This window comes from Linepithema humile, chromosome 3, assembly GCF_040581485.1.
Source record: "Linepithema humile isolate Giens D197 chromosome 3, Lhum_UNIL_v1.0, whole genome shotgun sequence".
Lineage (NCBI taxonomy): Eukaryota > Metazoa > Arthropoda > Insecta > Hymenoptera > Formicidae > Linepithema > Linepithema humile.
This window is the reverse complement of record NC_090130.1, coordinates 15647065-15657891: the sequence shown is the minus strand read 5'-3', so window position 1 is coordinate 15657891 and position 10827 is coordinate 15647065. Positions and strand designations below refer to the sequence as shown.

Below are 10827 nucleotides of genomic sequence, written 5' to 3'. Positions count from 1 at the left end.
CCCGTCTAGGCCCCCCGCGGTGGGTCTGGCGCCAAAACATTCCCCCACTCCTCTCTGACGGGATGGGAAAAAAAGATGGCGGCTACGGGTAAACAAGATGGCGGATGTTGACAAGATGGCGGAAATTTTTATTTTTCCGAATTGAGAAAATCCAAACGGGGTTCGAACCTGGATCGCTGGATTTCTAGTCCTGGTCTTAGTCTGCTGGGCTACCTATAGATCTAATGAAATAAGTCGTAGGGTCGTATTTATGGCAGGCGCGGGATGACGTAAATTTTTTATTTTTTTCCGAATTGAGAAAATCCAAACCGGGTTCGAACCTGGATCGCTGGGTTTCTAGTCCTGGTCCTAGTCCGCATGGCTACCTATAGATCAAATGAAATAAGTCGTAGGGTCGTATTTATAGCTATGGGGCCTGGCAGGTATGGGACCTGGCAGGTATGGGGTATCAAAACAAACGACGTCACACAGTCGCCTCTAGTCCGTGAAGGGAAGGGACGTATTTATGGTGGAGCCGCGTCTACATGAGGTACCCCGGACTCTCAGGCAGGTATGGGGCATCAAAACAAACGACGTCACACAGTCGCCTCTAGTCCGTGAAGGGAAGGGACGTATTTATGGTGGGGCCGCGTCTACATGAGGTACCCCGGACTCTCTGGCAGGTATGGGGCGTCAAAACAAACGACGTCACACAGTCGCCTCGCGAAGGGTCGTATTTATGGTGGGGCCGCGTCTACATGAGGTACCCCGTACTCTCTGGCAGGTATGGGAAATGTAAACAAACATCGCCAAGATGTCGAGCGGGGGATGATAGAACTACGACCTGTGAGCGGGCAAGTATGGGAGAACAAAAGAACGACGGAGTCAAACGGTGGATTCTGCTAGACCGATATTCGACGAGATGACGACTAAGGGGGTGCAAACGGTATAGAGCGTGCGCCGGTATAGCGAACAAAAGAATGCAGCGACGAATGATCGGACGACTTTTAGTCTGATATTCGGCATGCTGGTTAAGGTGGCAGCGATATCTCGTGAACGGAATGAGCCACCCCGCGGATTGAGCGCGCTGTAAGGATTGTCGAGTGCAGGAACATGCGAAAAGAGGAAGGAAACAAACACGAGAAATGGAATACAAAATCGTTTATTTGGAATTTTTCTTAAGAATACATAATTGAACTGACAAAATAAAGTTTATACATTTTATGATTTTCAATAGAATCAAATTTAATTATAAATGATAAAAGTATACATTAATGTATGAATTACAAATATTATTTCAAAGCATGCATTGAGAAATGTTAAATATATAAAATAAAATGTTTTATTTGAAATTTTTAAAAATACATCGTTAAATATTACAACAAGTACTTGTACGTACTTTCGTTTGCTCATTTTTTTTACAATGAAAAATTTTGCGATATAAGCATACTATCAGTCTGTCGTTTTGGTTATAATCATCGGTGAAAAGACGAAGAAATTGCTCAAGGTTGTAACCAAGAGACAAATAGTAAAGAAACACGCAACAATATTGGCCGCATGTTTGCGAAAAAAATCCTTGTAGCTGCACGGTGTTCCATCGATACATGGTGGAATTTCGTCGAAGTCGCAGATGAAATCGTTGATCCGAGTGTGGCGGGATTCCGTAACTATCGAAATATGTGCCGGTACCGTGCTCGTCGATGTAGAAGGCGACCCAGTGTCTTCCGGGGCGATCATGCTCGTCTGTATTAGCGACAATGGCTGTCGACCTCGTCCACACCCTCGGTAGTCTGTCGGCAGGATAGACTCCCACATATCTGACATTGAGACGACGCAACGCGTGTAAGATTTCCAACGAATTCATTTGTCGCGTAACAAGACGGTGCTCGTGCGCGAGGAATTATTTGTATAGTAGAGTCGCAGGGGTTTATCTCCTTACGCGTAGAGTAGACGTTCTCGAATGATTGTGCGGAGATGGTTTGTTGAGCGTTGCTATCGGTAGGATATTCTTCTTTCTTTACACACGGTATATCTTTTGCAATGTAATTACGTGATTGATTCTTGTCTTCTTCTTCTTCTTCTTCTTTTTTTTCCGTACGCCACGCCTCGATATTGCGAATTATATCGAGATTTTTATTCTTTTTCATAAAAACGCCGCTGTCAGCTTTTTCGCTTATGCTCCAATTTTCACGAGAAAGATCATCGCAGCTCGAAACGATACTACACTCACTGCTGGTGTTTTGAGCGCCTATCCAACGTTTCAATTTGCCGGCGTTGCGTAACGCGCAAAGAAATTTGTCTGTAGAGCAAAATCGAAAACCGTGGTGAGAGCACCGATGTCCGCTCTCTTTGTCTTCCGGCAAATTTTTAAACGCCGGAGAAATTCCTTCTAAATTATATACGTTTCTGGAAAGTAGACGCCTCAGATAGCGGGCCTTTTCTTGCCCCCTGCTATAGATGTAGCGCACTCGACGTGTTATTTCTCGCAGTTGTATTACGAAACATTTAAGATCGGTTTCGCCATTGAACCACTCGATTCCGTGATAATTTCGCGAAAGCCAGTTGTTTTCTCGTCTCGATTTTTCAGGTAAATCGTCAAAGGGATAGGGAGGCGTCATAATCCAGTGTCCGATGATTGCGGAGTTAAGCGCGACAACAGCCACTTCTTTCGGAATAAACTTCTCGTCGGTATCGCGGAAACCCTGTATATCGATGACTATATCCATGATTATGTCCAAGTACTCGCTCTTTCTTTTCAAACGAAGCGACGCCGTTCGCGTTTCGAACAAAACTGAATCTCTTTCCGTTGCTTTACACGTCATTTAAGAAAACAGACGTTAGGGAAAAATGTACGTAGTAGTAGTAGTAGAGGTGGGGGGTTTGACGTTATAAAAACCTAACCGCCAAAATCGACGATAACTTGTCGAGAGGAGTCTATTTCTAGAATATTGTCGAACTCAGCATAAACGATACAATTAACGGTCGTGGTAAGCGCCTTATCAAATTTCACTTCTAATCGCAAACTACCATGTTTCGCGAGATTCCAATGTCCGGCGCAATGAGCGGACAAGTCGGGGGTAAGATCAAAAGCGAAAAGAGTGTAGCCCTGGGCATAATCCTCTCTACTTATAGAATTTCCCTCGTTCAAGAAGTGAATGCCGGTTCCCGAGAAGAGCGTGTGGTAGGCTTCGACGTAAAGCTTTTCGTCTTTCGAGAAGTTCGGTTGTAACGGCCTACTGGGAATTTGCATACCATCGGCATACAGAGAAAAGAAATTTATACCGTAGTTTTTGAAATTAAACGGATTCAATTTTCTATCGCCATTAAACGCTCTGTTATCGACAAAGCCGACTATTACACGTTTCGGCAGTTGTCCGAGTATTACATTATCTATCGATTCTCCTACGAGTCCGGCGTGAATCGTAAATGTTTTAACCTCGACTTTTGTGAGAGGATATTTGGCGGTGGTTTTACTCAACATTCTCGCGTGCGAGAGTAACACACCGGGGCTTATCTTTGCTCTTCTAACGAGCAGACTAGCGTCTAGAAGACGTATTTTTGACACCGAATTAGATTCCATGAGGCAAAACGAATCTTTCGAGCGAACGAGCCTCATTCTAACTTCCACCCCGTTGATTAGGAATTTATCCTGATTGAAAACGTCGCAGTGAAGATGCCCTATGAGATCTAACGCCTGTCCGTCTCGAATGTAACGCGAGCGTCTCACGAGTGCCTGATTCGTGGCTTGCGACTCTAGGAGAGCGTCCATTAAGCCCGGGGTATCCGCGTCCCACAAGCAGGAGGTCAGATGGGAGTTTTTTGTGGGTGAAGAATAATTTAATAACGCCTCGATGTAAGCCCGATACGCGTAAGCGTTGTTTGGGGGTGACACGAGTTTTTGATTGAAATATATGTCGATTTGGTTGAACATGGAATGCAGTAAATGATTTACAGGGCCTACTTTGAACTCGGGGGTGCCAGCGGCGGTACCGCCTCCTGCTAGGGGGAAGATTCTACGCGTACGCGAAGACTCAACATGGTGTGTGTGAGATCTAGATAATCTTCCCCATGGCCGGGTATGACGAATTCTATAGGCGCGTCGTCCGCGAGCGACGTTACGGGTTTGTAATAAATCCATTGCGATCTCTCGATGCTGGTTTGTGTAGGCGGTAAAGAAAAGAGATCGAGTTCACTCTTTAAGCACTCGTTTGAATGTGTATGAAGAAAGGACATGCTCCGTAAATTCCTAATTCACACGTCGATTAAGAGAATATGTCGGCTACACTGCGTTTCTTGACTCGACGGCAGCGTCCTGTGGATGGCTTTTTTTTGTTGTTGGTCTTTCTACCTGCCGTGCGTATTTTCTTCGTTGCCCTTTTTTTGTTCGTGATTTTTCTTCGCGCGTTGCTATTCTTCGACGATTTCTTTTTGTTCGTCTGACGACGACGACGCTTAGAAACAGCGTTGCGTCTTACGTGACTGAAGAAAGGAAACTGAAGCGCAGCTGTTTTCGCGGATACTTTATAACCTGTTCCCTTCATCAAGCTAGTTATTTTTTCTTTGGCTTTTCTTTTGAGATTTCCGCTCGATTCCTTGAGACGAGATTTGACCGCCTCCTTGAACGGCGTATTATTTTCGACATCCTCCATCACGTTAACGCCGGCTCGTAAAGCTTCTTTACCAACCGCTCGTACACCTTTACTCAGATGAGGAAGCACCCTCCTGAATAATCCTCCGAGAAAACTACCGATTCCGTGTCCTCGTTGATAGGGTGCTCCGACGAAAACCCTCGTGATTCCTCCGCTCCTACCTCCGCTATCGTAATATTCGTGGTCCTCCGGTCTAGCCATAGCGAGCGGCTTTTCCGACTGATTTTTTCTTACTGGAAACGTCTAAAGTGCAACGTCACCGTTAGCGTTCCCGATTGGAATGGTATTCTTTTTCCGAATTGATCTTTTATATCTATTTCAATCCTGCGGAAATACGTTTGTCGTAATGGGATATAATGCGGGACGGAGAAATGTTTCACTTGATTCGCGCCGTACGCGTAATAATGTCCGTAATGTTGCAGCTCGACCGGTACTATTCGAAGAAGTGGAGTTTGCACATCGCCGGTTATATAAGGTTCGCAAATATCGCAATAAACAAAGAGTTTATCGGGAATACCGCGCAGCAATCCGTGCGGTTCGACGGTATAGAAACTTCCAGCGCGCACTCCTTGTTCCGTTTTAAACCCGAGTTTAATAAAAGGCGCTGTAAAAATATCTTTGGAATTAGGTTTAGTCGCAGTGAGCGTGGTATAATATGCGGTTTGTAGGCGATTGCTAGGCGTTGGTATGGCCCCGCCGCAGCCGAGTATTCGTAGTAGATTATCGGAAACGTTCATATGATGAATCAGATTGCATTTATTTTCATCGCATGTAATGTTGAACAAGATTTTACCGCCGCTAGCGTCTTCTAGTTTCAATTTAATATGCGAATTCGCATCTTTGCAAGACGAATTAATAGCGGAGATAAGTTCCTCGATATTTTTGTAAATACCATTCGGTATTACGCCTTCCGTCGACGTTAACGGCGCCCCGTTTTTCCTCGTCTCGTGTCCATTTTCAATATCGACGAATCTAATGACATTTTCAACGTGGTTTATGTGTAAAAAAGTAGTGGGAAATTGGATCTCGTTAAGCGCGACTTCCCATTCGCCGTGTAAGTGTATAGGTTGAGGTAATTCCGTGGTGAAGGAAGTGGTTGCATTGTGCGGAAAATAACGCATACTGCTATTGCTGGGAAGAATCAAGAGAAATTGATCCGTCCTCATTTTGAACAAGCGGGGTTAAACTCGAAGCAGGGATCCAAGAATCAAACTTACTGGGATAACCACGCCAGCTAACCAGCACCTGCTTATTATTACCGCGACCCCGGCTTCTTATCACACGGTCGACGATAAACTCCTCCTCCTGCAAGTTTTTCTCAACCCGAGCCAATTCTTGTTCGTAAAAAATACCGTCTATGACTTCTCCCGCTAAATCGCTCAGCTCGTACACACGTGGTTTTCGCCAATCGAGTATGCGATGAATTCGAAATATCTCCTCACTCCACCGCGCCTCGTATCCTTTCTCGAAGACGACCTTTGCTCTACTGATACGAACGTGATCACCGACGTGGTATTTAGCCTTTCGGCGTTTTTCGTTCGCTTCGCCGTTGCTCCTCCATCGGCGCGTTATATTTTCACACGCGATACGCGCATTTTCTCTTGTAACAGCATACGGTTGCATTCTGGTGCTCGAATGACGGGTGTGATTATAGGCGTTTACGATATTCTGCAAAACATCGATGTAGCGTCGTGTATTTTTATGCGTAAAATAACGCCACATTCGTTCTTTCAACGTTCTGTTGAAGCGCTCGACGATGGCTGCTTTGACATCCGGATTGCGGGCTACGCGAAAACGAATGTCATTTTCTTCCAAAAACTTTTGTAGCGATCGCCCGACAAATTCTTTACCCTTGTCCGTTTGTAGGTATACGGGCGCGCGTCCGTTACTTCTCGAGAGCACGTTCTGAAAAGCTCTCATTACGGAATTACTCGTTTTGTCGCGCAATGGTTCTACCCAGACGTATTTACTAAGTACATCGATAATCACGAGTAAATACGAATATCCCTCGTTGTAACTTTTGAGATTTCGGAGTTCGATCAAATCTGCCTCCCACAGATCGTCGATATTCGTTACGTTGTAATGCATTCGCGGAAATTTCCGTCGCAATGGACGATGCAGCGTGTAGGCGTCTTGCGCTTCGAGCCATCGCTCGACATTGTTACGGGGCAAATTCGCCGCGCGAAACAGATTATCGACAGCCGAATAGCCGGCATAATGCGCGGGATCGTAGTACAATTTTTCAAGAGCCGTCATTCCAATTTACTCCATTCGAACAGGCGTCTCGCTGGTGGAGAATCCGTGTTTCTCTGAGGAGTGGAACTCGCCGCAGGACCGGTAAGTTTCGCGATATTTTGCGAAGAACCGGCTGTTAATAATTTTTTATTTCTCACTAGTGCGGAGGGAATGTTCAAGTCGTGAAGTAATCGCGCGAACTGAACTCTTCCCGCGGCTTTCACGGTTTTTCTATCGCGCATCGCCTCATTTATCAGGTCTGAGATATTTGAATCTTTTACGACGTTACCGTCTATGGTCACGACTCCGTACTCGTCCCAGTTAATTCTAGTCGACGATGCTTTATCGAGCAAGCGTTTCGTCAGTAAGCGAGCTTCGGCACGGTAAGATTTCGGTACGCTTTCCACTATTCTTTCGACGCTTTTCATCACCCCGAGACTCGCGTCGTGTTCTTTCAGGAGGCTTCTCGCACGACTAGAGCCCGGAGCGAATGAGAGATCGCTCGGCGGTACTTCTTCTTCGCGAGTGTCCATCGCGTCTTCTTCCTCTTCTTCTTCCTCGGCGTTACGCGCGTCTTGATTTCGTCGTCCGTGTGCTACTCGTACAAAGTGAAGATATCGCCAAAGAGCCTCTTTGTACATCTTCCATCTCTCGGCTTCGTCGTTCGGATAGGGCGAATTAAGAATTCGACTCATCTCCGCATCGAGTCTGGATAGAGCGGTTCCGGGTGTTCGTACGGAATTATAATTATTATTATTATTATTATTAACGCTTTCGTCCGGTGTGTTTTCCACGAGCGGTGCGCCGTAGTCGGTAGTCGGTTGATGCAATTGACGCTGCATTCTCTCGAGATTTTCCGTAGAAATTAAAACCATTTTTTTCGCTCTTTCCATAACACTCGATATTATTTTCTCTCTTGTGTTTTAAGCCGTCACCTTGTCTATGATTCGCGAAAATAAGGCCTCTAATAAAGGAACGATAATATAGGATAAGAATCCACCTCGTTGTACCAATAGCTTTCTTTTATTCTTCCAATTTCCGCGCTTTGACGCGATACGACGTAGCGTCGTTTTGTATTTGCTCAGACGATTTTTTTCGCGCCGTTCGAGCGCAACGTTACCATTGAGCGTGTTGAAAACGCATTCGCAAATACAGCGAATAAATTTTTCGTCCGCGGTTCGCAGGAAGGAGCTGCGTTGATTTTTGTTCAGATGACACAGCGCCTCTAGAAGACAAACGTTTCTCTTTCCGATCGAACGTCTAGCGGTTTTCGTTGCACCGTCCGACGCCGCTACTTTCATCGTGAGAAAGTCACTCGCAACTGTCGTCTCGCGAGCGATGGTGCATACTTTTTATACGCTGGATCTGCGCGGTACGTAGACGTAACGCAACGCATCGTCGGGAAAGATGCTTGTCCGAAATCGATATTTGTCCGGAGTCGATTGTTTCAGATCGAGTAATAAATATCCGTGGGGGCGCGAGGTTGCGTCAAAGTATGCTTCTTCTAGAAACTTTGGGTCATCGGGGTACACCTGTCGCGCGAGATGACGAATTTGAGCGCGATCGCGCGGGTTCTTGAAGACGACGATGTAATTGGTATTAAGCGATATGTCGCGCTGACAGCGTCCCTGGTGAAATAGATTTTGCGTAATAAGTATAACGCTGAGATTCTTATGGTGACTACCCTTTGTAAAAAGATCCACGATGACGTCGCACGAGGATGATTCTCTCATAAGATCGTCGATTATCACCAACTTTGGTGTGAGAGGATCGTGGGAATAATCATGCGCTTGTGGCAACCCCTCGCAAAACTCGATTGCATTTTTCTTTATTTTTCCCGCAGCGTTCCTTTCTTTTTTCTCAAACGCGTATTGAAGTTGTCGATAAGCATCCTGCCATTCGGCGTAATAAAATAAAACTCTTTGGAAAGAAACATCGGCCATTTCGGATAGATATTTGAGAAAAGTTTTTACAAAGACCGTTTTGCCGCATCCAGTGAGACCGCTGACGATAGACGTCCAAGGATGTTTCCAGCGTATGTCCATCTTGCGAAATGAACTCTTCGCCGTTCGCTCGCGCCTTCATAAACGAAAAAAATCAGCGAAACACTATGACGCGATAAGCTTACTGCCCACTGACGGCGGCGGCGGCGGCGGCGGCGGCGACCGCTTGCTCGCGCTAGCGTACAACTCGCGGACTCGAACAAGCTGATTCGGTCCGCGGAGACGCTGGACAAGCGCAACCGCGCTAGCGTACAACTCGCGGACTCGAACAAGCTGATTCGGTCCGCGGAGACGCTGGACAAGCGCAACCACCGAAATTGCTCGCGCCAGCGTCCAAGAGTGGAAACGCTACTTCGCGCGATGAAACGCTTTTTTTTCTCGGAAAAAATGAGGGTTTTATACGGGAAAGTAAGTTAGGAGGAAGAAAAATCTTTAAGAAAAATTATGCGAGAAAACATTTATTTTTACGAATAAAAGTACATGATTTGAGAAAAATAAAAATATTCGTTTTTATTTCTTAAATTTTTCATAGTTTTTACATGGTTTTTATACAATTATACATTTTACATTTTAAAACTAGCAATATTTTCTTAAATTAAATAAAAAAATTTTTTATTTATACTTTTACAAAAATTTATAAATCTACACTCACCCGAAAAAAAAGCGGTACACTGAAAATGTGGGAAAAATTCATCAAATTTCAACTGACGATAACTTCGTAAATAATAAAGATAGAAAGTTCTATAAAATATGAAAATGAAGCTAAAAATCTCTACTTTAAGAATCAATTTATTTCAATGTTGCAAAATAAATTTATTGAAAATGGCGGATGACAAAGCGCGAGCATGCAAAATTGAAAAATAATGGTTCGAGTTTGCGACGGTGCACGGTATAAACAAAAAATTGTAGCTTATTGGGATCAAAAGCGTACGAAAGTACAGAGTCTCCTCTTTAAAATGCTTTTTTATGCATCTCGATACGATGATTTTTCGCCGAGAGATTCGCATTTGAAGAAAAAGGCAGATTCTTACTTCAAATGCGAATCTCTCAGCGAAAAATCATCGTATCGAGATGCATAAAAAAGCATTTTAAAGAGGAGACTCTGTACTTTCGTACGCTTTTGATCCCAATAAGCTACAATTTTTTGTTTATACCGTGCACCGTCGCAAACTCGAACCATTATTTTTCAATTTCGCATGCTTTTGCTTTGTCATCCGCCATTTTGGAGAAAGTTATCACACATTATTGCGTTATGAATTTTCGAACACTAGACATCCAAACTTTTAAAATGATTTTTAAAAAATCCTGCTAGCTGTATTACGTGCCGAGATATTCAATTTTGAACCAGACCGAATTGCAAGAATAAGAATTCTGTGGTTATCAGCTCCGCGGTATTTTAAAACTCCAAACTCTCCTTACGGTTATAAGTGTCAATTCTGCTCTTGGCGTTACCCAGGATCAACGGCGTGGACGTGGCAGAAATCTGATCCCGTGTGCACATGTTGGCACGTGTGTATGTGTGTGTGTGTGTGTGTGTGCGTGCGTGTGTCTGTGCGTCCGTGTGTGTGTATGTGTGTGTGCGTGCGCGTGCGTGCGTGCGTGCGTGCGCGTGCATGCGTGTGTGCGCGTGCACCACTGGGATAAGGACCTCATGGCTCGTTAGATCCACGATATTTTACGACTCCAAACCCTCCCGGTGGTGCGTGTACAATTGTGTATGCGCGCGCGTATATTAATAATGGGTATGACCTCCTCGTGCGCGTATTACCTCATTCATGCGACGAGGCATACTTCTTATTAGTGTTCTAATTTCAGTCTGCGTAATGTCATTCCACTCTATTTCAAGAACTCTTCGAAGTTCTGGCAATGACTGAGGAGCAGGTATATGATTTCGTACTTTTCTGTTAATATTGTCCCATAGGTGTTCAATGGGATTTAAATCTGGACTCATTGCTGGCCAT

At 44.7% G+C, this 10827-nt stretch overlaps 1 long non-coding RNA gene across 1 annotated transcript in view; it reads left to right on the top strand.

Annotated features, from left to right (window-relative positions):
* Positions 1–296: 296 nt before the first annotated feature.
* Positions 297–10827, top strand: part of LOC136999074 (uncharacterized) — a 37816-nt gene continuing 27285 nt past the window's right edge. Inside the window, exons 1-2 of the long non-coding RNA XR_010889478.1 lie at positions 297–422; positions 551–662. This is a non-coding gene — a long non-coding RNA (uncharacterized lncRNA). The remainder of the gene's footprint in view (positions 423–550; positions 663–10827) is intronic.